This window comes from Saccoglossus kowalevskii, chromosome 9, assembly GCF_978046115.1.
Source record: "Saccoglossus kowalevskii chromosome 9, keSacKowa6.1, whole genome shotgun sequence".
Classification (NCBI taxonomy): Eukaryota; Metazoa; Hemichordata; class Enteropneusta; family Harrimaniidae; genus Saccoglossus; species Saccoglossus kowalevskii.
Genome location: NC_140649.1, coordinates 15629106 through 15642986, shown reverse-complemented (window position 1 = coordinate 15642986; position 13881 = coordinate 15629106). Strand labels below are relative to the sequence as shown.

Below are 13881 nucleotides of genomic sequence, written 5' to 3'. Positions count from 1 at the left end.
ACTTATGTGTTCCCGATAAATAGGAAACCCCTTCATACGTCAACGTCCCATATGGTCTAGTGGTTAGGATTTGGCGCTTTCACCGCCAAGGCCGGGGTTCAATTCCCGGTGTGGGAACACCTGTTTTAGATTCCTGGTCAGTTGAACATCGCAGCTTGTACAAAATTCTCATAGACAATTTAATTAAAAGATATAAATTGGCCTCTCGTATTTGTTGGCTTGATTACAAGAGAATATATATATAATTCACGACATTCAGTCATGTCACGTCACGTCACAAGTATACGATTATATGCCTTACTTATGTGTTCCCGATAAATAGGAAACGCCTTCATACGTCAACGTCCCATATGATCTAGTGGTTAGGATTTGGCGCTCTCACCGCCATGGCCCGGGTTCATTTCCCGGTGTGAGAACACCAGTTTTATATTCCTGGTCAGTTGAACATCGCAGCTTGTACAACATTCTCATAGACAATTTAATTAAAAGATATAAATTGGCCTCTCGTATTTGTTGGCTTGATTACAAGAGAATATATAATACTCGACACTCAGTTCATGTCACGTCACAAGTATCAGATTATATGCCTTACTTATGTGTTCCCGATAAATAGGAAACGCCTTCATACGTCAACGTCCCATATGGTCTAGTGGTTAGGATTCGGCGCTTTCACCGCGAAGGCCCGGGTTCAATTCCCGGTGTGGGAACACCAGTTTTAGATTCCTGGTCAGTTGAACATCGCAGCTTGTACAAAATTCTCATAGACAATTTAATTAAAAGATATAAATTGGCCTCTCGTATTTGTTGGCTTGATTACAAGAGAATATATATAATTCACGACATTCAGTTCATGTCACGTCACGTCACAAGTATACGATTATATGCCTTACTTATGTGTTCCCGATAAATAGGAACGCCTTCATACGTCAACGTCCCATATGATCTAGTGGTTAGGATTTGGCGCTCTCACCGCCATGGCCCGGGTTCGTTTCCCGGTGTGAAAACACCAGTTTTATATTCCTGGTCAGTTGAACATCGCAGCTTGTACAACATTCTCATAGACAATTTAATTAAAAGATATAAATTGGCCTCGCGTATTTGTTGGCTTGATTACAAGAGAATATATAATACTCGACATTCAGTTCATGTCACGTCACAAGTATCAGATTATATGCCTTACTTATGTGTTCCCGATAAATAGGAAACGCCCTTCATACGTCAACGTCCCATATGATCTAGTGGTTAGGATTTGGCGCTCTCACCGCCATGGCCCGGGTTCATTTCCCGGTGTGAGAACACCAGTTTTATATTCCTGGTCAGTTGAACATCGCAGCTTGTACAACATTCTCATAGACAATTTAATTAAAAAGATATAAATTGGCCTCTCGTATTTGTTGGCTTGAGTACAAGAGAATATATTATCCTCGACATTCAGTTCATGTCACGTCACAAGTATCAGATTATATGCCTTACTTATGTGTTCCCGATAAATAGGAAACGCCTTCATACGTCAACGTCCCATATGATCTAGTGGTTAGGATTTGGCGCTCTCACCGCCATGGCCCGGGTTCATTTCCCGGTGTGAGAACACCAGTTTTATATTGCTGGTCAGTTGAACATCGCAGCTTGTACAACATTCTCATAGACAATTTAATTAAAAGATATAAATTGGCCTCTCGTATTTGTTGGCTTGATTACAAGAGAATATATAATACTCGACATTCAGTTCATGTCACGTCACAAGTATCAGATTATATGCCTTACTTATGTGTTCCCGTTAAATAGGAAACGCCTTCATACTTCAACGTCCCATATGGTCTAGTGGTTAGGATTTGGCGCTTTCACCGCCAAGGCCCGGGTTCAATCCCGGTGTGGGAACATCTGTTTTAGATTCCTGGTCAGTTCAACATCGCAGCTTGTACAAAATTCTCATAGACAATTTAATTAAAAGATATAAATTGGCCTCTCGTATTTGTTGGCTTGATTACAAGAGAATATATAATACTCGACATTCAGTTCATGTCACGTCACAAGTATCAGATTATATGCCTTACTTATGTGTTCCCGATAAATAGGAAACGCCTTCATACGTCAACGTCCCATATGGTCTAGTGGTTAGGATTTGGCGCTTTCACCGCCAAGGCCCGGGTTCAATTCCCGGTGTGGGAACACCTGTTTTAGATTCCTGGTCAGTTGAACATCGCAGCTTGTACAAAATTCTCATAGACAATTTAATTAAAAGATATAAATTGGCCTCTCGTATTTGTTGGCTTGATTACAAGAGAATATATATAATTCACGACATTCAGTTCATGTCACGTCACGTCACAAGTATACGATTATATGCCTTACTTATGTGTTCCCGATAAATAGGAAACGCCTTCATACGTCAACGTCCCATATGATCTAGTGGTTAGGATTTGGCGCTCTCACCGCCATGGCCCGGGTTCATTTCCCGGTGTGTGAACACCAGTTTTATATTCCTGGTCAGTTGAACATCGCAGCTTGTACAACATTCTCATAGACAATTTAATTAAAAGATATAAATTGGCCTCTCGTATTTGTTGGCTTGATTACAAGAGAATATATAATACTCGACATTCAGTTCATGTCACGTCACAAGTATCAGATTATATGCCTTACTTATGTGTTCCCGATAAATAGGAAACGCCTTCATACGTCAACGTCCCATATGGTCTAGTGGTTAGGATTTGGCGCTTTCACCGCCAAGGCCCGGGTTCAATTCCCGGTGTGGGAACACCTGTTTTAGATTCCTGGTCAGTTGAACATCGCAGCTTGTACAAAATTCTCATAGACAATTTAATTAAAAGATATAAATTGGCCTCTCGTATTTGTTGGCTTGATTACAAGAGAATATATATATAATTCACGACATTCAGTTCATGTCACGTCACGTCACAAGTATACGATTATATGCCTTACTTATGTGTTCCCGATAAATAGGAAACGCCTTCATACGTCAACGTCCCATATGATCTAGTGGTTAGGATTTGGCGCACTCACCGCCATGGCCCGGGTTCCTTTCCCGGTGTGAAAACACCAGTTTTATATTCCTGGTCAGTTGAACATCGCAGCTTGTACAAAATTCTCATAGACAATTTAATTAAAAGATATAAATTGGCCTCTCGTATTTGTTGGCTCATCAGAAGAGAATATATAATACTCGACATTCAGTTCATGTCACGTCACAAGTATCAGATTATATGCCTTAATATCCGATTATATGTTCAGTTCCCGGTGTGGGAACACCTGTTTTATATTCCTGGTCAGTTGAACATCGCAGCTTGTACAACATTCTCATAGACAATTTAATTAAAAGATATAAATTGGCCTCTCGTATTTGTTGGCTTGATTACAAGAGAATAAATAATAATCGACATTCAGTTCATGTCACGTCACAAGTATCAGATTATATGCCTTACTTATGTGTTCCCGATAAATAGGAAACGCCTTCATACGTCAACGTCCCATATGATCTAGTGGTTAGGATTTGGCGCTCTCACCGCCATGGCCCGGGTTCATTTCCCGGTGTGAGAACACCAGTTTTATATTGCTGGTCAGTTGAACATCGCAGCTTGTACAACATTCTCATAGACAATTTAATTAAAAGATATAAATTGGCCTCTCGTATTTGTTGGCTTGATTGCAAGAGAATATATAATACTCGACATTCAGTTCATGTCACGTCACAAGTATCAGATTATATGCCTTACTTATGTGTTCCCGTTAAATAGGAAACGCCTTCATACTTCAACGTCCCATATGGTCTAGTGGTTAGGATTTGGCGCTTTCACCGCCAAGGCCCGGGTTCAATTCCCGTTGTGGGAACACCTGTTTTAGATTCCTGGTCAATTGAACATCGCAGCTTGTACAACATTCTCATAGACAATTTAATTAAAAGATATAAATTGGCCTCTCGTATTTGTTGGCTTGATTACAAGAGAATATATAATACTCGACATTCAGTTCATGTCACGTCACAAGTATCAGATTATATGCCTTACTTATGTGTTCCCGATAAATAGGAAACGCCTTCATACGTCAACGTCCCATATGATCTAGTGGTTAGGATTTGGCGCTCTCACCGCCATGGCCCGGGTTCAATTCCCGGTGTGGGAACACCAGTTTCATATTCCTGGTCAGTTGAACATCGCAGCTTGTATACAATTCTCAGAGACAATTTAATTAAAAGATATAAATTGGCCTCTCGTATTTGTTGGCTTGATTACAAGAGAATATGTAATACACGACGTGCAGTTCATGTCAGAAGTAGCCGATTGCATGCCATACTTGTGTTTTCCCGATAAATAGGAAATGCCTTCATACGTCAACATCCCATATGGTCTAGTGGTTAGGATTTGGCGCTCTCACCGCCAAGGCCCGGGTTCAATTCCCGGTGTGGGAACACCAGTTTTATATTCCTGGTCAGTTGAACATCGCAGCTTGTATACAATTCTCAGAGACAATTTAATTAAAAGATATAAATTGGCCTCTCGTATTTGTTGCCTTATTACAAGAGAATATGTAATACACGACGTGCAGTTCATGTCAGAAGTATCCGATTGCATGCCATACTTGTGTTTTCCCGATAAATAGGAATCGCCTTCCAATGTCATCGTCCCATATGGTCTAGTGGGTAGGATTCGGCGCTTTCACCGCGAAGGCCCGGGTTCAATTCCCGGTGTGGGAACACCAGTTTTAGATTCCTGGTCAGTTGAACATCGCAGCTTGTACAAAATTCTCATAGACAATTTAATTAAAAGATATAAATTGGCCTCTCGTATTTGTTGGCTTGATTACAAGAGAATATATATAATTCACGACATTCAGTTCATGTCACGTCATGTCACAAGTATACGATTATATGCCTTACTTATGTGTTCCCGATAAATAGGAAACGCCTTCATACTACAACGTCCCATATGATTTAGTGGTTAGGATTTGGCGCTCTCACCGCCATGGCCCGGGTTCGTTTCCCGGTGTGAAAACACCAGTTTTATATTCCTGGTCAGTTGAACATCGCAGCTTGTACAACATTCTCATAGACAATTTAATTAAAAGATATAAATTGGCCTCTCGTATTTGTTGGCTTGATTACAAGAGAATATATAATACTCGACATTCAGTTCATGTCACGTCACAAGTATCAGATTATATGCCTTACTTATGTGTTCCCGATAAATAGGAAACGCCTTCATACGTCAACGTCCCATATGATCTAGTGGTTAGGATTTGGCGCTCTCACCGCCATGGCCCGGGTTCATTTCCCGGTGTGAGAACACCAGTTTTATATTCCTGGTCAGTTGAACATCGCAGCTTGTACAACATTCTCATAGACAATTTAATTAAAAGATATAAATTGGCCTCTCGTATTTGTTGGCTTGAGTACAAGAGAATATATTATCCTCGACATTCAGTTCATGTCACGTCACAAGTATCAGATTATATGCCTTACTTATGTGTTCCCGATAAATAGGAAACGCCTTCATACGTCAACGTCCCATATGGTCTAGTGGTTAGGATTTGGCGCTCTCACCGCCATGGCCCGGGTTCATTTCCCGGTGTGAGAACACCAGTTTTATATTGCTGGTCAGTTGAACATCGCAGCTTGTACAACATTCTCATAGACAATTTAATTAAAAGATATAAATTGGCCTCTCGTATTTGTTGGCTTGATTACAAGAGAATATATAATACTCGACATTCAGTTCATGTCACGTCACAAGTATCAGATTATATGCCTTACTTATTTATGTGTTCCCGTTAAATAGGAAACGCCTTCATACTTCAACGTCCCATATGGTCTAGTGATTAGGATTTGGCGCTTTCACCGCCAAGGCCCGGGTTCAATTCCCGGTGTGGGAACATCTGTTTTAGATTCCTGGTCAGTTCAACATCGCAGCTTGTACAAAATTCTCATAGACAATTTAATTAAAAGATATAAATTGGCCTCTCGTATTTGTTGGCTTGATTACAAGAGAATATATAATACTCGACATTCAGTTCATGTCACGTCACAAGTATCAGATTATATGCCTTACTTATGTGTTCCCGATAAATAGGAAACGCCTTCATACGTCAACGTCCCATATGGTCTAGTGGTTAGGATTTGGCGCTTTCACCGCCAAGGCCCGGGTTCAATTCCCGGTGTGGGAACACCTGTTTTAGATTCCTGGTCAGTTGAACATCGCAGCTTGTACAAAATTCTCATAGACAATTTAATTAAAAGATATAAATTGGCCTCTCGTATTTGTTGGCTTGATTACAAGAGAATATATATAATTCACGACATTCAGTTCATGTCACGTCACGTCACAAGTATACGATTATATGCCTTACTTATGTGTTCCCGATAAATAGGAAACGCCTTCATACGTCAACGTCCCATATGATCTAGTGGTTAGGATTTGGCGCTCTCACCGCCATGGCCCGGGTTCATTTCCCGGTGTGAGAACACCAGTTTTATATTCCTGGTCAGTTGAACATCGCAGCTTGTACAACATTCTCATAGACAATTTAATTAAAAGATATAAATTGGCCTCTCGTATTTGTTGGCTTGATTACAAGAGAATATATAATACTCGACATTCAGTTCATGTCACGTCACAAGTATCAGATTATATGCCTTACTTATGTGTTCCCGATAAATAGGAAACGCCTTCATACGTCAACGTCCCATATGGTCTAGTGGTTAGGATTTGGCGCTTTCACCGCCAAGGCCCGGGTTCAATTCCCGGTGTGGGAACACCTGTTTTAGATTCCTGGTCAGTTGAACATCGCAGCTTGTACAAAATTCTCATAGACAATTTAATTAAAAGATATAAATTGGCCTCTCGTATTTGTTGGCTTGATTACAAGAGAATATATATAATTCACGACATTCAGTTCATGTCACGTCACGTCACAAGTATACGATTATATGCCTTACTTATGTGTTCCCGATAAATAGGAAACGCCTTCATACGTCAACGTCCCATATGATCTAGTGGTTAGGATTTGGCGCACTCACCGCCATGGCCCGGGTTCATTTCCCGGTGTGAAAACACCAGTTTTATATTCCTGGTCAGTTGAACATCGCAGCTTGTACAAAATTCTCATAGACAATTTAATTAAAAGATATAAATTGGCCTCTCGTATTTGTTGGCTCATCAGAAGAGAATATATAATACTCGACATTCAGTTCATGTCACGTCACAAGTATCAGATTATATGCCTTAATATCCGATTATATGTTCAGTTCCCGGTGTGGGAACACCTGTTTTATATTCCTGGTCAGTTGAACATCGCAGCTTGTACAACATTCTCATAGACAATTTAATTAAAAGATATAAATTGGCCTCTCGTATTTGTTGGCTTGATTACAAGAGAATAAATAATAATCGACATTCAGTTCATGTCACGTCACAAGTATCAGATTATATGCCTTACTTATGTGTTCCCGATAAATAGGAAACGCCTTCATACGTCAACGTCCCATATGATCTAGTGGTTAGGATTTGGCGCTCTCACCGCCATGGCCCGGGTTCATTTCCCGGTGTGAGAACACCAGTTTTATATTGCTGGTCAGTTGAACATCGCAGCTTGTACAACATTCTCATAGACAATTTAATTAAAAGATATAAATTGGCCTCTCGTATTTGTTGGCTTGATTGCAAGAGAATATATAATACTCGACATTCAGTTCATGTCACGTCACAAGTATCAGATTATATGCCTTACTTATGTGTTCCCGTTAAATAGGAAACGCCTCCATACTTCAACGTCCCATATGGTCTAGTGGTTAGGATTTGGCGCTTTCACCGCCAAGGCCCGGGTTCAATTCCCGTTGTGGGAACACCTGTTTTAGATTCCTGGTCAGTTGAACATCGCAGCTTGTACAACATTCTCATAGACAATTTAATTAAAAGATATAAATTGGCCTCTCGTATTTGTTGGCTTGATTACAAGAGAATATATAATACTCGACATTCAGTTCATGTCACGTCACAAGTATCAGATTATATGCCTTACTTATGTGTTCCCGATAAATAGGAAACGCCTTCATACGTCAACGTCCCATATGATCTAGTGGTTAGGATTTGGCGCTCTCACCGCCATGGCCCGGGTTCAATTCCCGGTGTGGGAACACCAGTTTTATATTCCTGGTCAGTTGAACATCGCAGCTTGTATACAATTCTCAGAGACAATTTAATTAAAAGATATAAATTGGCCTCTCGTATTTGTTGGCTTGATTACAAGAGAATATGTAATACACGACGTGCAGTTCATGTCAGAAGTAGCCGATTGCATGCCATACTTGTGTTTTCCCGATAAATAGGAAATGCCTTCATACGTCAACATCCCATATGGTCTAGTGGTTAGGATTTGGCGCTCTCACCGCCAAGGCCCGGGTTCAATTCCCGGTGTGGGAACACCAGTTTTATATTCCTGGTCAGTTGAACATCGCAGCTTGTATACAATTCTCAGAGACAATTTAATTAAAAGATATAAATTGGCCTCTCGTATTTGTTGCCTTATTACAAGAGAATATGTAATACACGACGTGCAGTTCATGTCAGAAGTATCCGATTGCATGCCATACTTGTGTTTTCCCGATAAATAGGAATCGCCTTCCAATGTCATCGTCCCACATGGTCTAGTGGTTAGGATTCGGCGCTTTCACCGCGAAGGCCCGGGTTCAATTCCCGGTGTGGGAACACCAGTTTTAGATTCCTGGTCAGTTGAACATCGCAGCTTGTACAAAATTCTCATAGACAATTTAATTAAAAGATATAAATTGGCCTCTCGTATTTGTTGGCTTGATTACAAGAGAATATATATAATTCACGACATTCAGTTCATGTCACGTCACGTCACAAGTATACGATTATATGCCTTACTTATGTGTTCCCGATAAATAGGAAACGCCTTCATACTTCAACGTCCCATATGATCTAGTGGTTAGGATTTGGCGCTCTCACCGCCATGGCCCGGGTTCGTTTCCCGGTGTGAAAACACCAGTTTTATATTCCTGGTCAGTTGAACATCGCAGCTTGTACAACATTCTCATAGACAATTTAATTAAAAGATATAAATTGGCCTCTCGTATTTGTTGGCTTGATTACAAGAGAATATATAATACTCGACATTCAGTTCATGTCACGTCACAAGTATCAGATTATATGCCTTACTTATGTGTTCCCGATAAATAGGAAACGCCTTCATACGTCAACGTCCCATATGATCTAGTGGTTAGGATTTGGCGCTCTCACCGCCATGGCCCGGGTTCATTTCCCGGTGTGAGAACACCAGTTTTATATTCCTGGTCAGTTGAACATCGCAGCTTGTACAACATTCTCATAGACAATTTAATTAAAAGATATAAATTGGCCTCTCGTATTTGTTGGCTTGAGTACAAGAGAATATATTATCCTCGACATTCAGTTCATGTCACGTCACAAGTATCAGATTATATGCCTTACTTATGTGTTCCCGATAAATAGGAAACGCCTTCATACGTCAACGTCCCATATGGTCTAGTGGTTAGGATTTGGTGCTTTCACCGCCAAGGCCCGGGTTCAATTCCCGGTGTGGGAACATCTGTTTTAGATTCCTGGTCAGTTGAACATCGCAGCTTGTACAAAATTATCATAGACAATTTAATTAAAAGATATAAATTGGCCTCTCGTATTTGTTGGCTTGATTACAAGAGAATATATAATACTCGACATTCAGTTCATGTCACGTCACAAGTATCAGATTATATGCCTTACTTATGTGTTCCCGATAAATAGGAAACGCCTTCATACGTCAACGTCCCATATGATCTAGTGGTTAGGATTTGGCGCTCTCACCGCCAAGGCACAGGTTCAATTCTCGGTGTGGGAACACCTGTTTTAGATTCCTGGTCAGTTGAACATCGCAGCTTGTACAACATTCTCATAGACAATTTAATTAAATGATATAAATTGGCCTCTCGTATTTGTTGGCTTGATTACAAGAGAATATGTAATACACGACGTGCAGTTCATGTCAGAAGGCCCGGGTTCAATTCCCGGTGTGGGAACACCAGTTTTATATTCCTGGTCAGTTGAACATCGCAGCTTGTATACAATTCTCAGAGACAATTTAATTAAAAGATATAAATTCACCTCTCGTATTTGTTGCCTTATTACAAGAGAATATGTAATACACGACGTGCAGTTCATGTCAGAAGTATCCGATTGCATGCCATACTTGTGTTTTCCCGATAAATAGGAATCGCCTTCCAATGTCATCGTCCCATATGGTCTAGTGGTTAGGATTCGGCGCTTTCACCGCGAAGGCCCGGCTTCAATTCCCGGTGTGGGAACACCTGTTTTAGATTCCTGGTCAGTTGAACATCGCAGCTTGTACAAAATTCTCATAGACAATTTATTTAAAAGATATAAATTGGCCTCTCGTATTTGTTGGCTTGATTACAAGAGAATATATATAATTCACGACATTCAGTTCATGTCACGTCACGTCACAAGTATACGATTATATGCCTTACTTATGTGTTCCCGATAAATAGGAAACGCCTTCATACGTCAACGTCCCATATGATCTAGTGGTTAGGATTTGGCGCTCTCACCGCCATGGCCCGGGTTCATTTCCCGGTGTGAGAACACCAGTTTTATATTCCTGGTCAGTTGAACATCGCAGCTTGTACAAAATTATCATAGACAATTTAATTAAAAGATATAAATTGGCCTCTCGTATTTGTTGGCTTGATTACAAGAGAATATATAATACTCGACATTCAGTTCATGTCACGTCACAAGTATCAGATTATATGCCTTACTTATGTGTTCCCGATAAATAGGAAACGCCTTCATACGTCAACGTCCCATATGGTCTAGTGGTTAGGATTTGGCGCTTTCACCGCCAAGGCCCGGGTTCAATTCTCGGTGTGGGAACACCTGTTTTAGATTCCTGGTCAGTTGAACATCGCAGCTTGTACAAAATTCTCATAGACAATTTAAGTAAAAGATATAAATTGGCCTCTCGTATTTGTTGTCTCATCAGAAGAGAATATATAATACTCGGCATTCAGTTCATGTCACGACACAAGTATCAGATTATATGCCATACTTGTGTTTTCCCGATAAATAGGAAATGCCTTCATACGTCAACGTCCCATATGGTCTAGTGGTTAGGATTTGGCGCTTTCACCGCCAAGGCCCGGGTTCAATTCCCGGTGTGGGAACACCAGTTTTAGATTCCTGGTCAGTTGAACATCGCAGCTTGTATACAATTCTCAGAGACAATTTAATTAAAAGATATAAATTCACCTCTCGTATTTGTTGCCTTATTACAAGAGAATATGTAATACACGACGTGCAGTTCATGTCAGAAGTATCCGATTGCATGCCATACTTGTGTTTTCCCGATAAATAGGAATAGCCTTCCAATGTCATCGTCCCATATGGTCTAGTGGTTAGGATTCGGCGCTTTCACCGCGAAGGCCCGGCTTCAATTCCCGGTGTGGGAACACCTGTTTTAGATTCCTGGTCAGTTGAACATCGCAGCTTGTACAAAATTCTCATAGACAATTTATTTAAAAGATATAAATTGGCCTCTCGTATTTGTTGGCTTGATTACAAGAGAATATATATAATTCACGACATTCAGTTCATGTCACGTCACGTCACAAGTATACGATTATATGCCTTACTTATGTGTTCCCGATAAATAGGAAACGCCTTCATACGTCAACGTCCCATATGATCTAGTGGTTAGGATTTGGCGCTCTCACCGCCATGGCCCGGGTTCATTTCCCGGTGTGAGAACACCAGTTTTATATTCCTGGTCAGTTGAACATCGCAGCTTGTACAAAATTATCATAGACAATTTAATTAAAAGATATAAATTGGCCTCTCGTATTTGTTGGCTTGATTACAAGAGAATATATAATACTCGACATTCAGTTCATGTCACGTCACAAGTATGAGATTATATGCCTTACTTATGTGTTCCCGATAAATAGGAAACGCCTTCATACGTCAACGTCCCATATGGTCTAGTGGTTAGGTTTTGGCGCTTTCACCGCCAAGGCCCGCGTTCAATTCTCGGTGTGGGAACACCTGTTTTAGATTCCTGGTCAGTTGAACATCGCAGCTTGTACAAAATTCTCATAGACAATTTAAGTAAAAGATATAAATTGGCCTCTCGTATTTGTTGGCTTGATTACAAGAGAATATATAATACTCGACATTCAGTTCATGTCACGTCACAAGTATCAGATTATATGCCATACTTGTGTTTTCCCGATAAATAGGAAATGCCTTCATACGTCAACATCCCATATGGTCTAGTGGTTAGGATTTGGCGCTCTCACCGCCAAGGCCCGGGTTCAATTCCCGGTGTGGGAACACCAGTTTTATATTCCTGGTCAGTTGAACATCGCAGCTTGTATACAATTCTCAGAGACAATTTAATTAAAAGATATAAATTGGCCTCTCGTATTTGTTGCCTTATTACAAGAGAATATGTAATACACGACGTGCAGTTCATGTCAGAAGTATCCGATTGCATGCCAAACTTGTGTTTTCCCGATAAATAGGAATCGCCTTCCAATGTCATCGTCCCATATGGTCTAGTGGTTAGGATTCGGCGCTTTCACCGCGAAGGCCCGGCTTCAATTCCCGGTGTGGGAACACCTGTTTTAGATTCATGGTCAGTTGAACATCACAGCTTGTACAAAATTCTCATAGACAATTTATTTAAAAGATATAAATTGGCCTCTCGTATTTGTTGGCTTGATTACAAGAGAATATATATAATTCACGACATTCAGTTCATGTCACGTCACGTCACAAGTATACGATTATATGCCTTACTTATGTGTTCCCGATAAATAGGAAACGCCTTCATACGTCAACGTCCCATATGATCTAGTGGTTAGGATTTGGCGCTCTCACCGCCATGGCCCGGGTTCATTTCCCGGTGTGAGAACACCAGTTTTATATTCCTGGTCAGTTGAACATCGCAGCTTGTACAAAATTATCATAGACAATTTAATTAAAAGATATAAATTGGCCTCTCGTATTTGTTGGCTTGATTACAAGAGAATATATAATACTCGACATTCAGTTCATGTCACGTCACAAGTATCAGATTATATGCCTTACTTATGTGTTCCCGATAAATAGGAAACGCCTTCATACGTCAACGTCCCATATGGTCTAGTGGTTAGGATTTGGCGCTTTCACCGCCAAGGCCCGGGTTCAATTCTCGGTGTGGGAACACCTGTTTTAGATTCCTGGTCAGTTGAACATCGCAGCTTGTACAAAATTCTCATAGACAATTTAAGTAAAAGATATAAATTGGCCTCTCGTATTTGTTGTCTCATCAGAAGAGAATATATAATACTCGGCATTCAGTTCATGTCACGACACAAGTATCAGATTATATGCCATACTTGTGTTTTCCCGATAAATAGGAAATGCCTTCATACGTCAACGTCCCATATGGTCTAGTGGTTAGGATTTGGCGCTTTCACCGCCAAGGCCCGGGTTCAATTCCCGGTGTGGGAACACCAGTTTTAGATTCCTGGTCAGTTGAACATCGCAGCTTGTATACAATTCTCAGAGACAATTTAATTAAAAGATATAAATTCACCTCTCGTATTTGTTGCCTTATTACAAGAGAATATGTAATACACGACGTGCAGTTCATGTCAGAAGTATCCGATTGCATGCCATACTTGTGTTTTCCCGATAAATAGGAATCGCCTTCCAATGTCATCGTCCCATATGGTCTAGTGGTTAGGATTCGGCGCTTTCACCGCGAAGGCCCGGCTTCAATTCCCGGTGTGGGAACACCTGTTTTAGATTCCTGGTCAGTTGAACATCGCAG

At 40.6% G+C, this 13881-nt stretch overlaps 15 non-coding genes across 15 annotated transcripts; all 15 read left to right on the top strand.

The window, feature by feature from the left end:
- Positions 1-2097: 2097 nt before the first annotated feature.
- TRNAE-UUC (transfer RNA glutamic acid (anticodon UUC)) lies at positions 2098-2169 on the top strand. The gene has a single exon. It is a non-coding gene; the product is annotated as a tRNA-Glu (tRNA).
- Positions 2170-2686: 517 nt separating this feature from the next.
- Positions 2687-2758, top strand: TRNAE-UUC (transfer RNA glutamic acid (anticodon UUC)). Its single transcript has one exon. It is a non-coding gene; the product is annotated as a tRNA-Glu (tRNA).
- Positions 2759-4068: 1310 nt separating this feature from the next.
- On the top strand, positions 4069-4140 carry TRNAE-CUC (transfer RNA glutamic acid (anticodon CUC)). Its single transcript has one exon. It is a non-coding gene; the product is annotated as a tRNA-Glu (tRNA).
- A 214-nt stretch (positions 4141-4354) lies between these two features.
- Positions 4355-4426, top strand: TRNAE-CUC (transfer RNA glutamic acid (anticodon CUC)). The gene has a single exon. It is a non-coding gene; the product is annotated as a tRNA-Glu (tRNA).
- Positions 4427-5814: 1388 nt separating this feature from the next.
- On the top strand, positions 5815-5886 carry TRNAE-UUC (transfer RNA glutamic acid (anticodon UUC)). Its single transcript has one exon. It is a non-coding gene; the product is annotated as a tRNA-Glu (tRNA).
- A 219-nt stretch (positions 5887-6105) lies between these two features.
- On the top strand, positions 6106-6177 carry TRNAE-UUC (transfer RNA glutamic acid (anticodon UUC)). The gene has a single exon. It is a non-coding gene; the product is annotated as a tRNA-Glu (tRNA).
- Positions 6178-6694: 517 nt separating this feature from the next.
- On the top strand, positions 6695-6766 carry TRNAE-UUC (transfer RNA glutamic acid (anticodon UUC)). The gene has a single exon. It is a non-coding gene; the product is annotated as a tRNA-Glu (tRNA).
- A 1308-nt stretch (positions 6767-8074) lies between these two features.
- Positions 8075-8146, top strand: TRNAE-CUC (transfer RNA glutamic acid (anticodon CUC)). The gene has a single exon. It is a non-coding gene; the product is annotated as a tRNA-Glu (tRNA).
- Positions 8147-8360: 214 nt separating this feature from the next.
- On the top strand, positions 8361-8432 carry TRNAE-CUC (transfer RNA glutamic acid (anticodon CUC)). The gene has a single exon. It is a non-coding gene; the product is annotated as a tRNA-Glu (tRNA).
- Positions 8433-9525: 1093 nt separating this feature from the next.
- TRNAE-UUC (transfer RNA glutamic acid (anticodon UUC)) lies at positions 9526-9597 on the top strand. Its single transcript has one exon. It is a non-coding gene; the product is annotated as a tRNA-Glu (tRNA).
- A 1271-nt stretch (positions 9598-10868) lies between these two features.
- TRNAE-UUC (transfer RNA glutamic acid (anticodon UUC)) lies at positions 10869-10940 on the top strand. Its single transcript has one exon. It is a non-coding gene; the product is annotated as a tRNA-Glu (tRNA).
- Positions 10941-11158: 218 nt separating this feature from the next.
- Positions 11159-11230, top strand: TRNAE-UUC (transfer RNA glutamic acid (anticodon UUC)). The gene has a single exon. It is a non-coding gene; the product is annotated as a tRNA-Glu (tRNA).
- Positions 11231-12323: 1093 nt separating this feature from the next.
- On the top strand, positions 12324-12395 carry TRNAE-CUC (transfer RNA glutamic acid (anticodon CUC)). The gene has a single exon. It is a non-coding gene; the product is annotated as a tRNA-Glu (tRNA).
- Positions 12396-13197: 802 nt separating this feature from the next.
- On the top strand, positions 13198-13269 carry TRNAE-UUC (transfer RNA glutamic acid (anticodon UUC)). The gene has a single exon. It is a non-coding gene; the product is annotated as a tRNA-Glu (tRNA).
- Positions 13270-13487: 218 nt separating this feature from the next.
- TRNAE-UUC (transfer RNA glutamic acid (anticodon UUC)) lies at positions 13488-13559 on the top strand. Its single transcript has one exon. It is a non-coding gene; the product is annotated as a tRNA-Glu (tRNA).
- Positions 13560-13881: the final 322 nt, after the last annotated feature.